Source organism: Ammospiza caudacuta, chromosome 20, assembly GCF_027887145.1.
Source record: "Ammospiza caudacuta isolate bAmmCau1 chromosome 20, bAmmCau1.pri, whole genome shotgun sequence".
Classification (NCBI taxonomy): domain Eukaryota; kingdom Metazoa; phylum Chordata; class Aves; order Passeriformes; family Passerellidae; genus Ammospiza; species Ammospiza caudacuta.
The window spans coordinates 3,874,438-3,899,935 of record NC_080612.1 but is presented as its reverse complement, the minus strand read 5'-3'; positions in this window follow the sequence as shown (position 1 = coordinate 3,899,935).

The window sequence follows — 25,498 nt, the reverse complement described above, 5'->3', positions numbered from 1 at the left end:
TGGTTATTTCAGAAACTCCAGGAGATAGTTAGGTCAGCAAGGGAGGGAGGAAATTACTTTTTTAGGCTTTGTAAATATTATTGTTCTGTAAAAGGAGATTATCTGCTGATCAGGCCATTATACTAATGCCTTGTCAAAATGGGGATAAAATTGCTCCTTTGTAAGAGTTGTGCAGAATCTTTAGACAGCCAGGCACTCGGGCCAGGCTGGAAGGCATCGCAGGAAAGGGCAGCTCCTCTGTAGGAAACAGCCTATTTTAGACTAGTTTCCATATCTTTTTAAGTTCTCTAAAGACCTGTTTAAACTCTGTAGCACATGCCTATGGTAATGGCACAGAAAGCTTTTGAATTTATCTCCCTGATTCACCTTTTGCATAAGGAGAATATTTCCTCTCATTAACACACATTCAGCCTTATTCTGGCTGCCAGCCTGAGGAATGCACTGGCTGGTGATCTGCAACTGTGATGGCCCAAAAAACACTTGCCAGGGAAAAAATGTGTGCTGGAGACTGTGGGTAGGTGACAGGGACCATTTGTGGGTTGTCTGGACAGAGCAAAGGTGGAGATGGGTGCTGATGTTCTGTGCCTGCCTTGCACAGTCCCATATCTGACTGAATGATTTAGAGTGTGAGAAAGCACATTGTGTTCCAACACCAAATGCATAATTTTTTGCAGTTTATTGCTGCCTTGGCAGGACAGGGGTGTGGCAGCCACAGCCTGTACCTGGGCTATGGGAGTGGGGAGATGTGGGCTTTGAGGGGAACCCTCCCTAGCTCAGACAGAGGCAGGGCAGAAGTGCTTGCAAATAACGTTTCACATTTGTGAATTCAAGACACAGCCTTTTTTATTCAGCAGTTCCCTTTTTGGAGGCAAAGGAAATGTCAGCAATAATAGAAATGAGTGGTTCTGCTGTTGTCCCCCTCCTAAGGGCTGGAATTTCCTTCTGGGTGTATCTTCCCTCTGTCTCAACATCCACTATTGAGGGACTGAATATTTTCCATTTACGCAAATACTGTTTCAGAAAAGAGGATTTTCATACTGAACAAACTGATTCAGATTGCCTATTGTACATTTTCAAGAGATGCTTAATACTATTAATAATATGAGTAAAATTAAATTTACTTATCACAATGAGAGGAAGAAGAATGAAGTTTATTAAATCTCCCCACCAAAAGCACTGACTTGCTGAAAAGAACAAGTCTCCATTAAGAAGAAGCTGATTTGCTCTAAGGAATTGCTTTGCTTGTGTAAACGACTGTGACATGGAATGGCTCCTGGAGAAGGGCAGAGTTGTGCTTTCTTCAATTTTATCCACATAAGTTCTTGTTCTTCTGCTCTCCTCGTAGTGAAATTAAAGTTTTAATTGATGCCTCAAGTTTTAGCTTTGCTATTTTTCAAATTCTGTTCTGCTTTAGTGTGTGGGTCTGGGTTCATATTATGGGATGGTGAGCTCTGCACAGAGCAGGGAGACAAAACAGGGAACTGGAGTCAGTTGGCTGCTTTGTGAAGAAGAAAGAGTCAGTGCTTGGAGGAACTGTCCATGAGAAACACCAAGAAGAAGTGAAATTTTGCAATAAGGAGACAACAGTATGCAGAGCCCCTGCAATAAGATGACAACATCAGCCTTCACAAAGCATCATCAGCATCTGGAAAATTCGGGGCATAGACACCAAAACTGAGGGGAGACACTGCTGCCCCTCCCAGGAAAGATCCTGTGCTGACCTTTGTGGTCACACTGTGCCGCCTATCCAAAGCCAGTGAGGAGCTGAAGGATTCATGACTTTCTGTTTGCTCCCTTTCTGCCAGAGAGGACACAACATTTCCTGGGCAGGTTGTTTTCAGCATAGCTATGAAACAGCTGTGGAAAATTCATATACTTCCAAAGTTGGCCCTGACCTTGCAGTTGCAGTTGATGGTAGGGGGCCTTGTGAACCTTGTCAAGCAAATATTGTGCAGTAAAGCAGGGAAAGGGGCATGGATTGGCTTTACTTCCATTTCTTGTTGGTTTTCCCCCTATCTGTGGGTATCCAGAAGAAATTTAGGCACAGCAAATCTTGTCTGCTGGCTTCTTGCAGCACCAAAGTGTTGTGGTGTGTTGGTATGTTCTGTTTCTTCCCCCCCTTTGTTACGATGGTTCTGTCCTCCCAGTTTTCCCCACCCTAGTTTCTGTCTATTACTTAGTTGCTATGGTTGCCCCCATGTCATGTAATTTCCCCACCCTGTATCTCCTAATATGTATTATTTTCCCTCCTCCCTGGGCCCAGTCAATCACTCCCCACCACTCCCAGTCTTCCAGAATGTTCCTCTCAGTGGGAGTAGTGATTGGCTGAGGTCCCGGGGCCCCTCCTTTATAATGTATCGATTAGTTCTCCTTTACAGTCTATTATGTTAAGCACGTCCCCTGACTTCCCCTGATTGGTTTTTTGTAAATCCCACCTCCAGTTACCACCTCCCTTTATAATCCCATGCCCAACCTTTTTTTCTCGCGCGGTCACTCCCTGCTGGTCGCCCCCCGGGACATTAAACTCGTTTGACCCCAGAGAGTGTCCGGCTCTTTTCTGCTCCGCCCTATTCAGCAGCTCTACCCCGAGACCTCGTCCTGCAGGCACAGCCCAAGGCTATTACTGCCGAGGGGTGCTTGAAGCTGCCAGCCCTGGGGCCTTGCCACCGGGGCTGACACCCCCTGCTGCAGTGGGACTGTTGGCCACCTTCTCAGCTAGCCAGGTCACAGGGTCTCCGGCCAGTCATCGCTGCACCAAAGCACAGGGTAAAGCAGGATGCAGTAAGGGCTCGTGCCTCATGTGCAATGCCTTTACAGCACTCCTGTGTGACTGTACTTTAAGCCTTGTTATTAAGGTCTTTGACATCCCAAACCATCCACAGCTGCACAAAAAAAAAAAAAAGTGAGATAGTCCGCTTTTTAACTTTGTAGCCTATTGGCGCTCTGTCTGAATGGTATTTTTTCATCAGGAGGAAGAACCTGGCTGCTGAAGGCAGCCAAATACGATGGGCAGCCTGTGGCACACAGCAATGCTGGCAGCTGCAGTGAGACAACATTCTCTGACAAAATTTCAGTGAGTGGATGTACACTTTCACACCCAATTTCTTTTTAGAAAATCATCTTCAATATTCAAGGTGTTGTTCTTTGCTCAAAGGAGAACAGCCTTTAGCTATTTGTAAGAGATGCATTTAAAAATTTTAGTCAGTGCTGTCAAACACACATTATCAACTGGTAATATCGATTTATGTTCTAAATACATGTGGCCAGAGCCCAAACTTTGCCATGCCATGGCTTGGAAATGGGGAATTTCCTGCCCAGCCAAGCTGTGCTTTGTGTTTTTTGGGAAGGCAGTATCAGTGCAACTTTGCAAGCTGAAGATGCACCACTGGTGTAACTGCAAGGCTTCTCCAAAGCCACTGCTGTGCTTTACATCAGTCATGGATCATCCTCAGAGCCTTAAAATGTTCCTCTAAATGACTCTGAGCCCATCCTCTCCTCAAGTGAAGCTGGCTCAGAAGAGAAATTGAAAAGCAGAAGGAAAAGGCTGGAGACAGACACAGATCAGAGCAATCTGATGCTGTAAAAGGAAATCCCAGTGGAGGCTTCCGGGATTATTTAAAGGAGATGGCAAATGACTCAGAATAAAAACATAACATAGTTCAGAATCACCAGCTGTGTTTTCCTTCCCATGATCTGACAGTGCTTGTGTGCTGTGTCTGACAATGAAAACAGAGCAAAATTCTGCTGCTGGGTTGCCAGATTTCTGGGCAATGAGACACCCTTGAGAGAGAAACTATCCTTTGTACAAGAGAGAGACCTCCTACCTGATTTCTCCTCAATGAGTACCAGTCTCATGGATTCACTGACTTTATAAGGAGCTCCACGTAGATGCTGTTGTTATAAATGCTCAGTGATAGCTGCTACAGAGGTGACTAATACAGGTATCAAATGGTTATGTGCATAATGGGAGCTGACACTGTAAGGCATTCATAAGCAGCCTGTGCCTCTGCTGGTCTCATAATAATCTGTGCAAATTGATTAGCTACTTATCCAAACACCCTTTACCTAACCCTTTAGAAGCTGTTCATAAATACATCTCTGATACAAACCACTCTCCCTCAGCTGCTTTTCTGGCCTTGGACACAGTGCAAGTGTGTCCTAGATTGCCAAGCAAATTGTATCTATTCGCCATCTGTATGGCAGTTGTCTTCTGTTCAGTGGGCAGTTTTCCTTAGCCTTCCACACCCAATCCTCCCTCTGGGGAGACACCTGCTGATAACAGCTATTGAATGTCACTGCATGGCTGATAAGAACTACAGCATCCCATTGGGACATGTGAGCCCAGAGGGAGGAGCCAAGCATTCCTACATGGATATAATCTGGAGATTCTGGAACACCAGCACGGCTTCTTCACTGGATTCCCCAGAGGAACAGCAGCTGCCTCTTCTTCCACTGGATCTTCAGAAGAAGAATACACCCTTCTACTGGATCCCTGCTCCAGCAGAACCACCCGTGACACTGCAGGAGGGCTGAGCCACAATTCCAATGGAACTGCCACCAACACCCTGACCCACAGGGTGTCAGGCTGGGTTCTGACTCTGTCAGTGTTTAGTTTACTGAATTGTTTATTTTATCTTTTTATTTTCTTCCCTAGTAAAGAACTGTTATTCCTGCTTCCATTTTTTTTTTTTTTTTTTTTTTTTTTTTTGCCTGAGAGGCCCTTAATTTAAAATTTATGGCAATTTGGAGGGAGGGGGTTTACATTTTCCATTTCAGGGGAGGCTCCTGCCTTTCTTAGCAGACACCTGTCTTTCCAAACTAAGACAAGGAGGAATCAAATGCATTAATTCCTTGGAAGTCTAGTTACTGATAACCAGAATGCTGAGTTTGCATGTGATTCAGTGAGGTTTCTGTGGGACCAGGAGCTGGCTGTATGTGCAATTGCTCTTGGTCCACACACATCACTGCACACCAGCACAGGGCTGCTCTGGCACAGAAAATAGGGCAGGATGTGCCCAGTAGCACAGGATTTCTCCTGTAGCTTCCCATCACTTGCATTGTGCTGCAGGGGCATGGCTGGCTGCTGGCACTCTGGACTTGTTTCACACAAGCCACATTTGCAGCACTAGGACTGGAAGCCCAGATATCTGAGAAGGAAAAGCCTATGTGATGGGATGCCCTGACACATTTGCCAGCACTCCTGGTGCAGAGACAGAGCACTGTGTCTCATCTGACAGCTCCTTCTCCCTCTCCTTCCCCTGACCCTATTTCTAGGGCGTCCCCTGGTCCCCATCAGCCCCTTTGCTCAGCCCCTGGAGCAGCTTCAGCTGTGTGATAGGTGAGTAATGCAATGATTGATTCTCACAATTAACAGACAAATATCATGCATATAGGTTAAGAAAAGTTTTATAGATTTATAGTTACTTTTTACCCCCCCATGTGGTCATCAAGGGACAGCTGGGGTTGGGACATCTGGGAGGGTTGGCCTGTCACTGTGGTGACATCTGACCTCCAGTCAGGATTTGAGGAAGAGATCTCCACCACTGGACAGTGAAGAAGATGTTGATGGACAGAACTTTGGGAGGAGTTAGAGGGTCAAAGAGGAAAAACCTCCATTGTGAGAGAGCTGAGCACATTTTGGGGAAAATCTTTTGCTCCTGATGCCAGAACCTTTTTTCTTCACTCAGTCTTCTGTTGTATTTTTGATAAGGTTGATGAAATTTTATCATTTCCAGTTTTTAATAACTCTGCTGATACAGGTGGCTTATGTAAAAACAGGCCATAACAAAGCTGTTTCAAAACCACTTGAAACAATTTCAAGAGGGATTACTGCAAAACCCCACATCTATTACTCACTGAAACTCATTTTTAAATATCTGTCCATATTTTCTGGTGAGACTTTTCAAACACGTGAATAGAGTGCTCTCCATGATGTCAGTGGTAGATCTTGCCCATCAAGGATAATTCTGCCTCATTTCTCTTTTCCCCCCTTTCCTGGATTTCTCAGCAGGCCCTACAAAGGTATTGATCCCTCCTTTCTACTCTCAGGACTTAACTAAACAAACCAGGGCTGTCTTGACTCCTTGACATTTGTTTCCCCTCTTGCAGGAATATCTACACAGTGGCAAACCATCTGTGATCAGGCAAGATTTATTGTTCCGCTGATTCCTGGAACTGAAAATATTAATGATGTAAAATATTGATTTGAAAAAACAAACCTCTGAGTTGCTCAATGAGCCTTTCATGCAGGCACAATGCTAAGATGTCCATCCATATTCCATTTTCATATTTATTGGTAAGTGAAAAATCAGGCATGTCAAGCTGTTCAATTTCTAAAGTGAAGTACTTCTCTCCCTCAGATGCACATGAATAATTCTCATTAACCTTCAAGGGATTAATGCAGTTTCTTGCAAATGGCTGCAATATACAGTATTTAATATTTATGCTTTCCATATGGCTGGTGCTGTCATACATTCTTGTCAAACATGCTGCACAGTTAATGATATTTTAACTAAACGTGGTCCAGAAGACCTGGATGTCTGAGGGACACTTGTGCCCATCTCCATTTTTATGGATGCTATTTGAGCCTCATAAAAAAATTCCTAAAGAGATTAAATCAGCTGCTCTACCTAAACATGCTGTTCCACTGCCCTTAAAGCAAAGCTAAATGTGATGTTGTCAGATGAGACCCAGAGCCAGTGAGCTCTGTAATATCCCCCCAGAGCCCAGAGTGCCTGAGAGACACAGAGCCACAGAATCACCTCAGAGTGGTTTGGGTTGGAAGGGAACTTAAAATTCATCTCATTCCACCCCCTGCCATGGGCAGGGACACCTTCCACCAGATCAGCTTGCTCCAAGCCCTGTCCAGCCTGACCTTGAACAATTCCAGGGCTGGGGATCTGGAGGCCAGAAAAGATCTACAATACTCCCTTGGAGGGAAAACTCCTCAAAGGATAACCACCTTTGTTAGGGTGAGGAAAAAGGCTTCTCCCAGAATGCCTTGCTGTGACATGCAGATTCCAGGTATCCCATTGGCCCTTCCCCCTTGGCTCCACCCCTGTGCCCTCATCCCATTGGCCCTGGTGTTTTGCCCCACCCCTCGAGATCCCCATATAAACCCTGCTTTCCCTCCTCAATGGCTCTATGTACCTGGATCCTTTTGGGGAGGAGGCTCAATGAAGGCTCTCCTTGGAACACAGACCCCTTGTTCTGCATCTCCTGGGTGCTAGAAGAGCTGAAATCACCTGGGGTGAGCACAGATGTGCCTGTGTCCCCGAGGTGCCTTTTTCAGAACACTTCTTTGGGAAGGTCACGGCACCCTGAACAATACCTGCCATGACATGGGGTAGGATGGAAGATGAGCTGGGAACAGTTTCCAGGTTGGAAAACAGAACAACAGAGGGTAAAAGTAACCTGGCCAAGGGCCCAGCAAACCAGTGCCAGAGACTGGGAGAAAGCAGTGGTGTGCTCTGGTTAGACCCTGCTGTCCACAGGACACCTGTACCCTGTGCTGTGGGAGTCTCTGCAATTGCCATGGGGCCACCATGGGATGAGTGGAAAGATTGTTGTTCACTCACACTGATCCCATGGGCTAAGGCTGTATCTGTTACATCAGACTGATGGATGCCCAATACACTGTGTGACTATCAGTGATGAAGCAGTTTTAAACATTTTATTAGCATTTTTCTCCCTTTAATTAAGTTTGATATATTTTTAAAAATACAGATACACATTTTATTGGAACGTTTCCTGCAACTATTCAAAATAAAGCAGGAACTTTGTTGCAATCTTTGCATTCCAATTTTCCTGTAATGTACTGTATGTTCCCTCACTGAGAGACATATCACTCCACTTTCATTCCCTTCTTTGCCACCCCTTACCTCAGAAATTAACATATTCAGAATTTCTGTTCAATGTCAAGGCAAATATCAAGATTTTCACAGTTGATTTTGAGTAGCCTTGCACAGCTTTTCAGAGAAGAAACCAGACCTAGTGGGGAAACACTGTCTGTTTCTCTTATTTATATGTCCATGCATTGCTGCATAAGGAGAGATGGTCCCAGACTGCAGGCAGGAAACCTCCTGCTCCTGGGGCCTCAGCCCAAACACTTCTGCTCAGCTCCATGGAACAGCTCTACCCCAGAGCTCAGCCTGCTAAAGCCATCAAAAGAGCCAGCAAACGGTTTACTACAGCTTGCTGTTTAATGGACTAAAAATCCTCTATCAATCAGAAATGTAAGCATTTCTTCCAAAACTGTACCCTTACTTCCATGCTACAGGGAAAGGACCTGTGAAACATTGGTGATGCTCGTGGTCTGGTGTGACAGTGTTCACAGGGGTCTTGGGTTGAGGGAAGAGGTGAGGATCTGACTCAGTTTTTCAGAAGGCTTGATTTATTATTTTATGATATATATTACATTAAAACTATACTAAAAGAATAGAAGAAAAGGTTTCATCTCTGAAAGCTAGCTAAGCTAAGAATAGAAAGGAATTAATAACAAAGGCAGCTGTCCCAGACTCTCTGTCTGAGCCAGGTGGGCTGTGATTGGCCATTAATTAGAAACAACCACATGAGCCAATCACAGATGCACCTGTTGCATTCCACAGCAGCAGATAATCATTGTTTACATTTTGTTCCTGAGGCTTCTCAGCTTCTCAGGAGGAAAAATCCTAAGGAAAGGATTTTCATAAAAATATGTCTGTGACAGTCTGGGGAGCAGGGTCATGGCTTGTGATGACAAATGACTGCACAAACAGAGAGGACAGCCTGCCAAGTGATAGATGCCAATTGTCATGCCAGGTCATCACAAGTGAGGATGTGACCTGTTCTAGAACATCTAAACCTTTTGTCTTTCAAGGCTAAAGCAGAAGGACTTAAACCAAATAGATTTGAATGGGCAAGAAGGTGAAGCATGCCTTGAGATCCGTAACAGAGGCTGGAGAGGGAGTGAGAGGCAGGGCTCTGGACTTGAATTGCCAACACTTGGACGTTGATAATTTCTGGCCCACTCAAAGCATCTAGAGTGGGTTTTTTCTTAGTTATAATTATAGGCACACTTTACATTTTAGGGTCATCCAGTTCCAAGTGGGGTCATCACAACTCATTAAAGTAAAATTAGCCTCTGTATCTTTGCCCTTCTTGCACCAAACAAAAAAAAAGCTGCCTGTAATGGTACAGGATGTGGCCTGTGAGTGTGCCCATAATTAAAAGGTTGAGCTACTCTTGTAAACAAATTACCATGAACAAAGGGGTTTACAAATGCTGGCTAATTAGTTTGGATTCCCTAAAGCTTTTAGCTGTTTTTAAATTCAATAACACAGTGTAAATTCTCTAGCCTGGAAAGTCTAATAGGAATTGACAGAAAGCTAAATAATTGATATTGTCAGCGATTGCAGCCCTCCGATGTTATTGTCTGCCAGTAAGCAGGACTGCTGTTATTTCCTGAGAGGATAAAGAACTCCTTTTAATGAATTAACAATATAAATGGTAGACAGCTGGCTTTCAGCAGCAGCTCAGGAGGCAATGTTTCAAGTTGAGGCTATAGGACCAGTGAACAAAACCCTTCAGAGAGGGACTTGATGAGGGACATGCTCGTCACATCTGCTGAGGGCCCAAATCCCTTTAGCTTTATTCTCCTCATCTTGGGTTGCTGTTGATAATTGCAGCCCTGAGATGTGCAGGATGTCTCTGCTTCAGCCCGCACAACTGAAGAACAAGTCTGGACTTTTCACTTTTTGGTCTTGAGGTTGTTTATTAATTCTTATCTATAAAATTTTCTTTCTGCCCAGCCAAGATCTGCTCAGCAGGGCAGCCACAGGCACTCTGACCGCCCCCGAGGTGGTGTTGTCTTTTTGTACTAAAAACTCCATATAACATATTTATACTTAATTCCCAATACCTATCACCTATGTTAGACAGTGAACTTCTACTCTAAACCAATCCCAAAGTGCCAACATCACTGCAGAAAATAGAGAACAAGAAGAAGGAAGGCTGGACATGCCTAGATTCCTCTATCTTGTCCCCATAACCCCCATACCAAAAATCCTAAAATCTACATTTTCACCCTGTGATCATTTTGTTACTACACTGTCCAAATCTGTGTGACTTTCAGGTCCTCATACAAAGCTGGCAACTTGCTCCAGGGGTCAAAATCAAATCCCCAGGTGTTCTGGGCAGCATGCCAGGGTCTCTGAGCCCCCCCGGCAGGTCCTCAGCAACTCTGGACACCTGGAGGGATGCACTGAATTCCAACATCCACAGATACCCCAGGGAAGCCTTGGGGCTCACTTCCAGGGCTGGAGGGAACAGGAGCCAGCTGAACACCTGAGCAGGTGCTGGTGGGGAAGGGGAGGATGCCTGAACCACAGCAGATGGAGCTGCTGGGAGGGTGGTGGGGGAACAGCTTCAGTGGGGAGCAGTGGAGGGCAAACGGGCAGCCTTTGGTGCCATCCCAAGGTGTGGAATGTGTTCTGGCACTCTGAAGGCCACGTGGGTGCTTCCTGAGGAGATCCTACCAGTCACACAGTGTCTGGTGCCTGCTGGGCAAACTGGTTTGAGAGAGTCTGGGCTGTCCCTCAGCAGTGATGGCCTCTGGGTTTTGAGCTGAGCTTCTCCTGGTCCAGGAGGCATGGGAAATTCAGGACTCCTGGGCAACTGATCAGTATGATTAGGCAGAAGTTGTTTATTGTTTACATTAAACACTTATTTATACCTTCTAACCTTACTGCTGAAATATACTAGAAATTACTATAAATAGATATATTATAAGTATATTATAAATATACTATGAATTATTAAATAATAAACACTTACTTATACTTCTAACCCCACACTGATCACTCATTTCTTATTGGTGCCTCTGCTTGTCCACGTGTTCTGCATGCACCTCTGAGAATGTGTGATTGGTCACAGTCCAGGTGATTCACAATTCTCTGCTATCTATTTCTTGTGGTCTTGGAATTTAGTTTCTTAGCTTCTTCTTTCTTACGTCAGCACAGTTTATGTCTTAGTAACCTTCAAGAATTCCAGAGGGCCCTGAGAAAATTCTGATAAAACAGTTACAAGGGAAATGGCTGGTGCACACTACAGTCTGAGTTGTTCAGATGCATTGCTACACAAGGGGTTTCTCCTGGATTTTTGGTTTGTCTGGGTTTGTTTATACTTCTGTGAAAGCATAATTACCTAAGTCCCTGAAAGTGGAATTTGGTCACATCATAAGCTAATATGTGTTTTAGTCCACTTTGCCAGCCTCTGTCCTCATTGTGATGGGAACCAGCAACATGCAGGGCTCTGTGCAGCCCATCTCCTGCTCTCCCAGCCTTTCTCAGTAGCAAAGTAACAAAATACAGAGCGGGACAATGCTTGTGTCATACAGAGACTTTTAAGTGGGTTTGGTTTTCTATTTTCCTTGCAAAAGTGAAGCATTTAGTCTCTGAAGAAATGTTTTCTTGGCTCAGTTCTTGTGGGAAACAGCACACTGCCTGGGTGCTCTCTGTGATCAGCCCTGTGATCTCTTCTACCAGCACTTTATTTGCCTCAGTTTGTTATTGATTCAGGGTGACCCCAATGTAGAGAATGATGCACTCTGACTCTATGATTCAGAAGGCTGAACAAATGCTTTATTAAGCTATGTTATATTACACTAATACCATATTAAAGCTACACTAAAGAGATACTAAAGAAAAACCTGACTATCTCCAACAGCCAGGACACAGCTTTGATCCAATTGGCCAATCAATCCAAACAACCATCAGCAAAGTCCAATTAACAAATCACTTTGTGTAAACAATCTCCATAACACATTCCACATGTGCCAAACAACAGGAGCAGCAAGTAGAGATAAGAATTGTTTTCTCCTCTGATCTTCTCACTGCCATCCCCAGGAAAAATCCTGAGAGAGAGAATTATGTCTGTCTCTGTTCAGACAATGTGAATGCCACAATTTGTCACCAGAGCAGGCTGCCTGCTCTGAGTAGAAGGTGTAAAGACCCATCCTCAACCCACTCCTCTCACCTCTCCCCAAGAGAAGAGAAAAGCTTGGAGCAGATTGGTTTCGTCTCCACCAAACTTATTGTTTTACAGCTATCAGCTGGGAGCAGCTGGATCTTGACCTTGCTTCTCAGCTGATGTGAGGGAAACAATCCACTTTCAAGGAGGCAAGCTGTTACCAGCTCTTCCAAAAGAGGTCAGAGAGAGGGAGTATGAAGAAAAATCAGAGCAAACAGGGATATGGGCCACAGCTCAGCAGAGTTAATAGCAAGGGAGAATGTGGAGAGAACTGAAGTGGGCTTGAATACACAGGGCTGAGTCCCAAGCTGGCATAAACTAGTTAGGCTTTGAAGGCAATGACCTGATGCTGTGTGTAGTGCCTGTGGATCCATCCTGGAGCAGCCTTGTCATTGCTAGTAACAATGGCAGAAAGAAAAGAGGATTCTTTTCCTCTTTATTATTCTCTATTTGTTGAAAAGGCATTGGTTTCCTCTGACAAAAACTAAAATAGCTTCATAGAAGGCCTTGGCAGCCTGGAATATCTCAATAGCCGGTGTGAAGAGCACCTCATTCTTTACAGAGCATAATGCACAGTAATGCCACTCAGAGAGCACATGAACAAAATAATGAATGCCACAATTTTTAAAGGACACAAACCTTTCTGCTTTCACAACCATTTCCCCTCAGTACTCCCATCTCATACGTGGCCTGAGACCAGTCCTTCCCTCCTGTCCTATCTCAGGTATAGCAGAAAACTTTCCTTTATCCTCAGCAGAGGACAGGAACTCTTGGTCTCTGCTTTTCTCTTCCAAGTATCCTGCTGTCCTGATTTTACCAGTGCAGGCTGGGATGAGTAGGAAGAGGAGGAACAAATACCATGTGGGTTGCTCATCTTGCAGGTGATGGTACATTTTCTTTACCAACTTTTTTCCTCCAAACCCCAAAAGAGTGATCAAATTAATGACTGCATTTTCTAGCAACAGGAGCACCTAAAATGCATTTAGGTCCTGCAGAATGCTGGAATCACTGTTATTTGTTATTGTTCATTGTTGCCAGTGCTGCTGCTCTGGAGGATGTGTGGTGTAGTCCAGGAGCTGTGTGCAGGGAGATGTCATCACACTGTCCCACAAGGCACAGTTAGGTCAAAATAAACATCCTCAGGTGAGTTCAGTGAGTAGGTTTTCCATCTGAAGCTGGGAATGTTTGTGCTTCCAGTGCACTTGGGAGAAGGAGAAGCTGGGGGTGGGAGAGTTGGCATGACTTGGGTGCGCGTGGTTGATCAAAGAAGATTTAGAGCTGCCTGTAGGCAAAAAGTTGGAACAAATCTTGAGTGTTGGTAATGCTGAAACCCAGCTCTTCTTAGGCCATCCCACTCCCCTCATCACACAGCCCATGGTTTAATGTGGAGCAGAGACAGTGTGGCACCTAGGCTAGATTTATGATGGAAATGGGGCACAGTGTCATTCAGAATGAAGGCTCAAGAGCTGAATTCTGAAGGTTCTGATTGAAGAAAAAAGTGCCTACTCAGTTAGGAAGCTCAGCTTACAGTCAGATGAGGTTTGCACAGAACACTGAGTTTTTGTTAATTCATGCAGAAGTACAGCTTTGGGGCCTGCAGGATACCCTCTGCTCCCATTGCAAGAATTCACCACACCCTGTGGAATTGCAGCCTAGTGGAACAGAGATTAAACTGAACTTTATTAATTCAGAAAACAAATACACCTTTTTGCTTTATCTTGACAAGCTGTAGATTTATTTCCCTTGTCTAGACTTGGGGGCTTTGGTTCCCCACCAGTGCTCCTGAGCCACCCCAAATGCTGAAGAACAAAAATACTTTATCCACCACAGGACAGAGGATGTTTGTTCCAGGCTTTTACTGATTGAGCTGTTTGTGCTCACATCCAAATGTTATCATCTGGGAAAAATGCAGTTCTGATTCAGATTCTCATCTTGGAGTAAGTTTGGAGTGTGTTCAGTAGAGTTGTGTGTGAGTTCCTGCAGATGTGAGTCTGGGTCCTGTGGCTTTCCCAGCTCATTTTGAGGTGTCCTTGTGCCCCATCTGTCTAGCCTGAAATGGGCATTACTACTTCCTAATGCCATTGGATGCAAACTAAGCTTCTCACAGAAGTAAAGTTCTCTGGGTACAACATCATGAAAATGTGTAAGCAGGAGTGTTACTGAGCACTTGCTATTTAACAATGAATTTAACATTCATCCTTGTGGAATGGAATCCTGTCCTGTGGAGCCTGGCACTTCTGCTGTGGGCAAATGCTTTCATTTTTCTCCTCCCTCACTCACCCTGCAGCACAGTTCTGAGCTTGCCCAGTGGTTTGTGCAGGTAACTGCTCCAGAGGAGACTGCAATGGTTCAGCCACAGGCAGGGGGCTCAGTCTCTGGGGCTGCAGTCTCAGGATTTCTGCTGGTCACAGTGACTCTGAGATGTGTTAGAAAGTATCTTTTCCCAGCCCAGCAGTCAAAGAAGGAATCAGGATTCTTCTGTTCTGGTTCTCAAGGTTGTGTGTTGTTTCTTATCTATAAAATTCTTTCTCTGGCTTGCTGAGGTCTGTTCAGCAGGACAGACAGAGGCACTGACTCCATGTTTCAGAAGGCTCGATGTATTATTTTATTATATATATTACATTAAAACCATACTAAAAGAATAGAAGAAAGGATTTCATCAGAAAGCTAGCTAAGAAGAGAAAAAGAAAGAATGATAACAAAGGTTTGTGGCTCAGCTCTCTGTCTGAGCCAGCTGACTGTGATTGGCCATTAATTAGAAACAACCATATGGGCCAATCACAGCTCCACCTGTTGCATTCCACAGCAGCAGATAATCAATGTTTACATTTTGTTCCTGAGGCCTCTCAGCTTCTCAGGAGGAAAAATCCTAAAGAAAGGATTTTTCATAAAAGATGTCTGTGACAACCTTCCACTGGCCCAGCCACATCCATCTCCCCAGAACACTCCCAGGGAGTTTCTGGAGGGTGTTCTTGGTTTTGTTGTGCATTGCTCCCTTGGGAGGAAGCCCCTGCCTGTTGGAAAGGAGATTCTGGGATCAGATCCCATCCCTGCAGCCTCCTCCATGCCCTTGGGTCCCTGCCTTTGGAGAAGGGACACTGGTGAAGAGGAGTGGGAGCAGTACAGGGCTGGGGGCAGCAGAGTGAGGGCTGGGGAAGGATAAGGGGTACAGAAATATCATGTAGGAGAGGGGAAAGAGGGGCAGGAGTGTGGCATTCACATTCTCTGAAAAATGCAATCACCCAGGATTTTTCTCCTGGGAAGCTGTGAAGCCTCAGAGAAAAGGAAAACAATTCTTATCTCACTTGCTTCTCCTGTGTTGTGCTCATGTGGAATGTGTTTGGAGATTGTTTACCCACAGGTGATTGTTCCATTGGATTCTGCTGTGAGTTGTTTTCACTCTTTGGCCAATCAGGGCCAAGCTGTGTCAGGACTCTGGAGAGAGTCAGGAGTTTTCATTATTTTCTTTTTAGCATTTAGTAAGTATCCTTTCTGTATTCTTTAGTATAGTTTAGTATAGTGTTCTTTAATATAATATAGTATAATAAAATAATAAATTAGCCTTCTGAGAACATGGAGTCAGATTCATCATTCCTGCCTTCGTCTGGAGGGATCACAAATTCAATACAGGAGGCTGCAAAGGGCTGTGCTGCTCCAGGCCAATGCTGCTGCCCCTGTCCTGCCAAGCTGCCTTAGGGACCAAATCCTCCATTCATCATGGGGAATCACATCTTATTCCAAAAGACATTTCAGGCCACTTTCTCTTGACATTTATTTCTTTCAAATGAAATGGGCAGGGAGGAGCCAGAGTGCTTTGTTATAATTCATGCAACTCCCTTGAGTCTTGCCCATGCCAGACATATGAATTTACAAGTTATTTGATAAATTGAGTAATCTTTCCTTTCAGGAAGCAATTTCTGACAGATTTTGATGTTTCATATCATCTGGAGACTTGTTAAGATTTTACTGTTCTCAAAGAAATAGAGATTTTTACTTGTTTTCTCTTTCTGAAATTTGGGCTTATTGCTTTGCCCAAGGACTCTAAATCAGAATTAATTTTCAGTAATAGTTCTGTGCAAAAAGGAAGAAAGTTTTGAGTATAAATGGATTCAAACTGGGGTCTAAATTTGTAGCTGAAGGGAAACTAATTAATATAATAATAAAAGTGAAACATCAGATTTTCCTATCAATAATTTTTTGGGTTCTTGTGCACTTTTTTTGAGGCATTAAAGAACTACAGTATTCCTCCAAATGAACACTTTTTTAAAACCAAAAATAAAATTTTTGGGATTTTTTTTTCCATCAGAAGATCAAAAAGAAATGTGTGGGGTTGTTGTCTTGCTTACGTTTTTTATTTTGGAATGTCAAACTAAAAACTCCCTCTCTAGAATGGAAATGTGCCCCCTTGGCTTTGAAAGTGCTTGTTGTGGTGCCTGAGCAGGCAGGGTTGGGAACCTTTGCCATCACAAGTTGTCCTGGTTCATTGTTTTAGCTCCAAAGGTGACTGATGAGTCAGCAAGGACGTGGTTATCATGAATATGCATGGCAAGAGATGTAGCTGCTCCAAGCAGTTTAAAGTCAAAATGCTAGCCAGGCTTAACAAAAAAAAAAAAAAAAATAAAACATTCTCCTCCCTCTATCTCCTCCCAGAAAAATAAAATTGAACAATCTCCTTCTCCCCTTGCTCCTGTGAGAAAGGATCCTCATTTCCAAAAACTATAAAAGGTTTATTAAAACCTTATCAAAAAATACAACAGAAGACTGAATAGAGAAAATATTTCAGCACTAGGAACAAAGGATTTTCCCCACCATGTGCTCACCCACACCATGGAGGTTTCACCTTTTAACCCTTTGGTCCCTCCCAGAGTTCTGTCCATGGACTCCTCCTTCCCTGCCCAGTGCTGGAGATCCCTGCCTGACACCTTGATTGGAGCTCAGGGGCTGCCACAGGAACGAGTGACCCTCCCAAATGTCCCAAACCCAGGGCACCCCTGAGAACAACACAAGGGAGGTAAAACACAACTATAAATCTATAAAACTGCTCCTGACATATATACAGGATATTTGCCTTTTAATTGTGAGAGTCAACCACGGCATTGCTCATCTATCACACTCCTGTTTTTGGGAAAGGAGGCACTGAGAGGTAGCAGAGCTGGCATCCATCCAAGGCCAAGGCATCCTGGTGGGGTGTGAAGGCCACCACTGTCAGATTAAGCCCTTTTCTGACCCAGAGATGGGGCAACTGAAAGGTGTTTTAAAAACTTTTATTCCATTTTCAGTCTCATGTGAAGGGTGAGAACATACAGATGCTATAATTGATGCTAGCACAATCAGAAGACAACTATTTCCTAATTACAATACACTATAAGTGTTTCCCAATACACTATAAGTGATGCCTCAGGTTTTAGCTTTTCTATTTTTCACATTCTGTGCTGCTTTAATGTGTGGGTCAGGGCTTCATATGAGGGGATGGTAATATCACAGAGTAGGGAGACAAAACAATTCCTTCTCTAGCTGGGGACCAAGGACAAATGATCCAAATCTCAGCCCAAGAGCACAAACACCGTGGGCTGAAGAGAGAAAAACAAGCAGGATAAGACTTCATGGGCTGGAGCTGGAATTGGACAATTAACTCCAATGTGCAAATGGAGCAGAACGTATAAAAGTGAGAGACCCCATGACTGGTTGTCCATTTTGTGGCCATTTTGGGTTGTGCTGCCCAAGGGGGATCTGTTTAGGCCTCTTAATAAATCCCTGCTTTATTCTTTATCTTGGTCCGGTCTCTGTTCTAGGTCAGCCTTCACAAGGCTTCAGTTTTTGGCATCACTTGGCCTATCAGCTTTTACCACACCATGCTGTAAATGCCATAAAGCTAATTATCTAAAATTATTTCTTGTGAATATTATTACAATGTATTTTTCATAGTTCTATTTCTCCACAGTAACCAGTCTTATTTGTAAGGCCATCTTTTAAAACTTGTTTCTAGCTCCATTTCTCTCTCAACAATGTCTGTCCTATTCTGTGGCATTTCTAAGTCAGCATTTCTTATCTCAAGGTTTGCATACAGATGCACTGTGTGAGCCGCCTGTCAGGCTTTGAGAGTTCTCAACAAATCCATTTCCCACATTTCCCCCTCTCTCTTGAATGGAACAAAACCCCCCACTATTGTATTTGGGTTGCCCCCAGATGGAGGATGGAATGATGAATCTGACTCCATGTTCTCAGAAGGCTAATTTATTATTTATGATAATATTTTATAATTAAAGAATAAATATTAAAAAATAACTATTAAAGAATACCAAACTAAACTATTCTAAAGAATACAGAAAGGATACTTACACAATGCTAAAAAGATAATAATGAAAACTCCTGACTCTCTACCGAGTCCTGACACAGCTTGGCCCTGATTGGCCAAAGAGTGAAAACAACTCCCAGCAGAATGCAATGGAACAATCACCTGTGGGTAAACAATCTCCAAACACATTCCACACGAGCACAACACAGGAGAAGCAAATGAGATAAGAATTGTTTTCCTTTTCTCTGAGGCTTCTCAGCTTCCCAGGAGAAAAACTCTGGGTGAAGGAATTTTTCAGAAAATATGAACACCACACCCCACACACCACCTGCATCCTGCCAATGACACTGCTAGGGGACTGCCTCTGTTTAGATGAATTTGGACTTGGATGCACAACTTCCATCCTGGGACTGCTTTGCTGCTTTACTCACGGGCTGTTCCATGGTGGGAGCAGCCTACACAAGTGGGAGAAGCTTCCCTGCACCCCAACTCCAAGCAGCTCTGCAGGAAGGGCTTTCCTGAGGAGCTCTGCCATTTGGGATCCTGTCTGGCACTGTCCTGGCAGGGAAGCTCTGATGTCTGCATCTGACAGCCCATTGGGAAGGCTGGTGTCAGCTTCATGTTCAGGGGACAAAGTGAAGAGCCTCTGGGGGGTGGGCTGGCAACCATGGAGGAGACAGCTCCATTCTCTGCCATGAAAAACCCATTTTCAGTCCAATTACCCAGAAAATGTGGGTTTAAAAGGCAGTTTCTCTGTGGGGAAAAAGCTAAGAAATTGAGTGAGTGGAAAATTCCTCTGGAAATCTAATGTGAGGCAAATTCCCATAGAGATATGAAGTTATTTTTGTAAAGAAATGGGTTGATTGTTTTTTCCTGCAGATTTTTCCAAGGGATTCTGCCTTGTGTTCTGGAGAACTATTGTATCTCCCAGTGAGCATTTTTAGAAAGGACATGAGAAGCAGTCATAATGAGAATTAATAACTTTCTGCTGATTAGTAAGGAATGCTCTGGACTTGTTGAACACAGTGGAATTAGTATCAAGTTAATCCATCAAATCTGAGGGCAGCACCAGCAACTGACTCTTCCAGATGGGGACACATAAAAATGAGGAATAATTTGCTGAAGGCCACTGAAAAGAGCAGAGCTGGGATTCCCCTGTGTGAGTCACAGGACATTCAAAATACTTCCACGTGCTGTAGAACAGGAATAATCCCTTGGATCCCCCTGAACCTATGTCATGGAGGAAGAAGGGCTCCAAACCACATCCCACATCCTCTGTGCTCTGAGTTTGCTGGTGCTGTGAGTGCTTGAGATGCAGCTTTTCTGCAGCAGGACATCCCTGTCTGGGGTGAGTGGCTCTGTGGGAAGGGTGAGCTGTGCCAGGGGATGCCCCAGAGCAGGGAGCAGCCCCTGAGAACTGCTCTGTCGCAGACATCTTTTTATGAAAATCCTTTCCTTAAGATTTTTTCCTCCTGAGAAGCTGAGAGACCTCAGGGGCAAAATGTAAACAATGATTATCTGCTGCTGTGGAACGCAACAGGTACATCTGTGATTGGCCCATGTTGGATGTTTGTAATTAATGGCCAATCACAGCCCAGCTGGCTCAGCTCTCTGTTTGAGACACAAACCTTTGTTATCATTCTTTCCTATTGTATTCTTAGCCAGCCTTCTGAGAACCTTTTCTTCTATTCTTTTAGTATAGTTTTAATGTAATATATAATAAAATAATAAATCAAGCCTTCTGAAACATGGAGTCAAATCCTCGTCTCTTCCCTCATCCAAAGACCCCTGTGATCACCACCACACTGCTCCCTCCCCAGGGCATCCACCCAGCACATCTCAGGTGTCAGCTGGCAGTGCTGGCAGGTCTGGATGGGCCCCTCAGGGTTTCCCCAGGTATTTCAGAGCTCCACTACAGCTGATTTCCAAGGGCATCAGGAACTCAAGTGCCTTTTGAGAAGAGGAGACTGTGTCTCTCTTTCCTTCTATGTGAAATAGAAGTAAGAGCACTTCATCAGACTCCTGTGGGAAGACTGCATTAAGACAGCAAATGCTACAGGAATAAAGGACCATAAATAACAACTTTGCCTTTTGGAGACAGCCACCAGCAGGTACCAGCAGCAGCAGCCTGCTCTGCATTCCAGCCATCCCCATCCAGGGGGTTCTGGCTTCAGTTTTAGCAATAATGATTTGGTCAGTTTTACCTGTTTGGCTTTTTGTGGGTGTTTGATGGGAGACTGTCTTGGTTTAGAAAGCCAGGTGTGTGCTAAGGAAGGCAGGAGCCTCCCCTGAAATGGAAAATGTAAACCCTTCCCACCCTTCTGAATTGCTATAAATTTTAAATTAAGGGGCTCTCAGGCAAAAATATGGGAGCAGGAAATAACAGTTCTTTAATAGGGAAGAAAAATAAAAGGATAAAATAAACAATGCAATATGGGAGCAGGAAATAACAGTTCTTTATTAGGGAAGAAAAATAAAAGGATAAAATAAACAATGCAGTACACTAGAACAACACTGCCAGAGTCAGAACCCAACCTGACACCCTGTGGGTCAGGGTGTTGGCAGCAGTCCCATTGGAATTGTGGCTCAGCCCTCCTGCAGTGTCAGGGGTGGTTCTGCTGGAGCAGGGATCCTGTAGAGAAGGATGGATTCTTCCTCTGAAGATCCAGTGGGAGAAGAGGCAGCTGCTGTTCCTCTGGGGAACCCAGTGGAGAAGCCGTGCTGGTGTTCCACAATCTCCAGATTATATCCATGTAGGAATGCTTGGCTCCTCCCTCTGGGCTCACATCTCCCAATGGGATGCTGTAGTTCTTATCAGCCATGCAGTGACATTCAATAGCTGTTATCAGCAGATGTCCCCTGGAGGGAGGTGTGAATGTGGTCACTCAGAGAGAGAGATAAGGCAAACTGTCCACTTGACAAAAGATAATCTACCAAGATAGTAATTGAAAACATCTTGCATTGCAATTTTCAACAGAGACACAGAGGACTCTTACTCCCCTTTTGGTGTGAGCTCATGGGTAAGCCATACTTAATCACTGGCAGCATCCCTGAGCACATACTCCTGCCCTCCAACCAAAGCCAAAACCTCATGTCACTCCACACTGCTACTGTAGTCACACATTGTCTAAACAAGAAACAGCAGCAAAACTTTTCAGTTCCTGTATTTGCTACTCTGTTCTTTGTGAAGAATATCACGGCTGGATTTGAGGCAGCATCAGACTGGAAACAAGCCAGGAGTTAGAGAAGTTAATGCAAAATATATAGTATTTATATAAGTATATATTTATATTTATAAAATATATAGTATTTATATATTATAGAAGTGTATGCAATTATAATATAATGGCATGACGAAACAAGAGGGTAGCAAGTTAGAGAGAACCATGGTGTGAGCAACAACTGCTCACTTTGAAAATTTAAAAAGGTTTATTAAGCCTTAACAAAAATACAACAAAGGACTACATAAGGAAAAAGCTGCAGCTCTGGGAACTGCCCCTCATGGATACCACATGGCTGGTTCACCTTTAAGCTGGATGCTCAGTCTTTTATACCCCTGGGGGCTGCATCAGCCAGCCCTGGCCCCTCCCAAGGTCTGTCAGTCAGCTCTTCTGTGCCATTTATCAGTGCAGACTGCTTTGTACCTGGATTGGAGCTCAGGTGTTGCCCTGCCCACCCCCTGAGCACCCCCAAGCTTTTCCATTCCCACCTGCCCCATGCAAGGGACACCTGTGCAGCTTCTTTGTACCTGTGCTGGACAGCCCAGGCTGTGTGATGGCAGCAATACAGGGGGAAAGGGAGCTGTGGGGAGAACAGAGGGCATCTAAACTACAATAACATAACTGTACATCACTGAAGCTTTTCTTAATATTCCCATAGTAGTTATCTTTTAATTGCCAGAGCCAATCATCTCATTATCCATCTGCAACAATGGCAAGTGCAGGAGTCAGAGCAGTGCCTGTGGCTGGAGAGCTTTGGTTTCCTTGCAGAGGATTCACAGATGTTCCAGTAATACTCCTGTTACAGTAATAACCTGAGCAATTGCTCCTTGTGCCAGGACTGTGAAGAAGGATTTGGGGAATTCCTGCCGGTAACTTCAGCAAGAACTCAGCTGATGGAGAAAACCCTGGCATCACCCTGATTTTTTAAGATTTTCTAAGCCTTCTGATGTTGACATTCTTGTAGTGAACTTCCTCACACACTTTCTGTAAATAACTCATTGTTTTGCATTCCTTTATGGAGGAAGAGAAAGCTGATGGACCGTTGGTCTGTCCAGTGTCATTGGAGAGGTGGCACTGTCACCCTCCAATCCACTGTCACTCTTGGAAAACCATAAATGTTGGAGTCAGAAAATAAACTTCCTTTTTTCTTCATCTTGAGAACAGCGGTGTGAGCTTGTGTTCTTTCATGTCCTACAGTGACATCCTGGCCCAGGGCTGCAGCTGGGACAGGCAGAACCTCTGTGCTCCTGACTGAAGGTGCAGCACTGGCTCCAGCAGGACTGCAGCAATTAAACACTGAAGAGCGTCTAATAAGAGAGGTATAAAACCTTCTTTGTCCCCTGGCAACTCTGCTCTCGGCACCTGCTTGATATCAAAGAAAGCTTCCAAAAATGGAAGCTAGCAAAAGAGGGTGAAAGCAGGAAGGGAAAAAGCATTATTGTTAAAGCTGACATTAATTTGCATTCTCAATTCAGTCTCACAAATGGCTCTTGGGGGTAATGAGTTACCTGAATCAAACCCTATTGAGGATAGAAATTGTTTTTAATTATAATGCATAATAGCCTGAATGGCTTTGAGAAGGTGCCCTTTTACTTTGTGTCTGCTGGAAGCAAAGCAGAATTCCTGGTGGCATCTTTCTAAATAATGTGATTTGCAGTAATGATGTGAGGCTGTAGGGAGGCTCCTTTCATTCATGAGCAGTAGCCATCAGTCTTAAATTCATGATGCCTCACCTCCACCCCTCTTCTCCCCCTCCCTGCCTTTCCATGGAGGAGATTCTTCATGACACTCAAAGCAGCTAATGGTATGTAACACCTTTGCAAAGGAGATGCGACCAGAGAGACAGAGAATGAACCAGGTTTAGCACCAGGAGTAAAGACTGTGACCCTTTGAGATGTTCCTAATTTGGCCTTTTGTCAGAGAAGGGGCCAGCTGTGCCCCCTCAGAGGGTGGATGGTCCCCTGGAAAAGAGGCATGAAAATGCAAGGAAATCAATGTTTCACCACCAGGGTGGCAATGACATTCAAATCTTTACAGGAGCTTTTTGGAGAAAATGCAGTCCTTGAGTACTGAGGGGCCTCCTGTGGCCCTGGGAGTGCAGACACAGGAGCTGAGGGTCACAGGGACCATGCGCCACCAACACACAACAAAACCAACTCAGCGCTGCCACACTTGCCTGGGCTGAAAGATTTGGAGAACAGGATTCACTCAGAGAAAGGGAAACTACCAAGGAAAACCTCCTAATTAAACAATGGCAGTTAATTAATTTCTGCTGTCTTTTCTTCCCAAAGTCTGGCAGATGCACAGAGACTCCCATACTCCAAGGGAGATGGAACACTTGGGAGCATTTCTGCTCCTGAAGATCTGTGTCAGCATCTAATTACAAGGGTAGAAGAAGAAAAGAGCCTCTCCTGACAAACCTGTACATTGTGCAGCCTCAGCTTACTGCAAAGAGACTGGACTTAGAGAAAGGCTCACTCACTAAACCAGCAGAAGGTGGAATTAGGACTTTATGGCCTAGAGAGACCCACAGGAAGGATGCTGAGATGCTTGAGTGCATCCAGAGGAGGCAACAAGGCTGGAGAGGGGCTGGGAACACAAACCCTGTGAGGAAGCCCTGAGGGAGCTGGGGGTGCTCAGCCTGGACAAAAGGAGACTCAGGGCTGCCCTCATCACTCTCACAGCTCCTGAAAGGTGCCTGTGCTCAGCTGGGGCTGGGCTCTGTCTGCAGCAGCACTGACACACCCAGAGCACGCAGCCTCAGACTGCACCAAGGGAAATACAGGTTGGATATTAGGAAAAAGTTTTTTAAACAAGGGTGATAAATGGAATGGTCTGTCAGGAGAGGTGGTGGAGTCCCCATCCCTGGGTGTGTTTAACAAAGCCTGGATGTGGCACTGGGTGCCAGGGTTGAGTTGAGGTGTTGGGGCTGGGTTGGACGCAATGCTCTTGAAGGTCTCTTCCAACCCAGTCATCCTGTGAATTCTGTGAATTCTATTAATTCTATGAATGATGTCCCCTCACTCTGACCCCACCAGGCCTGTACTTTGTCCCCAAAACCTTTCCTGACCTTTCCAGAGATGAGTTTCCACTCTGAGCAGTTGCACTGGTGTTTGGGACAGTCACATTTTCCCTGCCCTCAAAGAGGGACCTGTGGAAAGGATTGGGGTTCCTAGCACACAGAAATGGAGCTGCAGTCCTGGGATAATGGTGGAGAGGAGTTCCTTACGTGCACAGTATCAGAGCATTTTGTGGTCTCTCATAACCTCATGCAGCAAGTGAAACATTTCATCCAGTTATTTTAATCCATTAGCAACAGATTTCAGGAAAACACCAGTAATGTATGTAACGTGCACCCAGGAGAAACAACAAATGGTTCGTTAGAGAATTTAGATTTTAATTAAGTAGATAACGTATGTTTGCATTTAGCCTTATAAATGAAAATGTATTCACTGTAGAGTAGCTGGGTTCTACTAGATTTCCCTGAACATAAAGAGAAGGGCTGATTATTACTGATTACTGAACTATTAAGGGTTTGTACCTTGGGCTGCCTGATTGTAGCTCTGTTTGCTTCTGTTGCTAAAAAGACTCTTGTCTGCTACCCAGATATGTGTGAAATAGGCAGCGTTTGGACTCGATGTGAGAATTAATTCTAGGTTACAAACCTCAGCAAATGATCCAAATAATAGTGCTGGTTGCTTCTCTCTGGCCATAACAGCAGGTTTCCATGGCTGAGGGATGCTGGTGGTAGGGATGCTCCCACTCACAGGAGGCAGAGGTGAATGTGCTGCTAAAGGAAGGGGTCACTGAGAAAAGAGCTCTTGGAAATGAAGAGCAGATCAGAGCTTGCCCAGGGCAATTCCCATGCTCTGTGACATCTCTTTTTGCATGGTAGCACCAAGAGATTACAAGACACACAGTGCACTTAAGGAAGTGCTTTATCTCTGGAGGTCTTGTGAATGTTAAGTAGATAAGC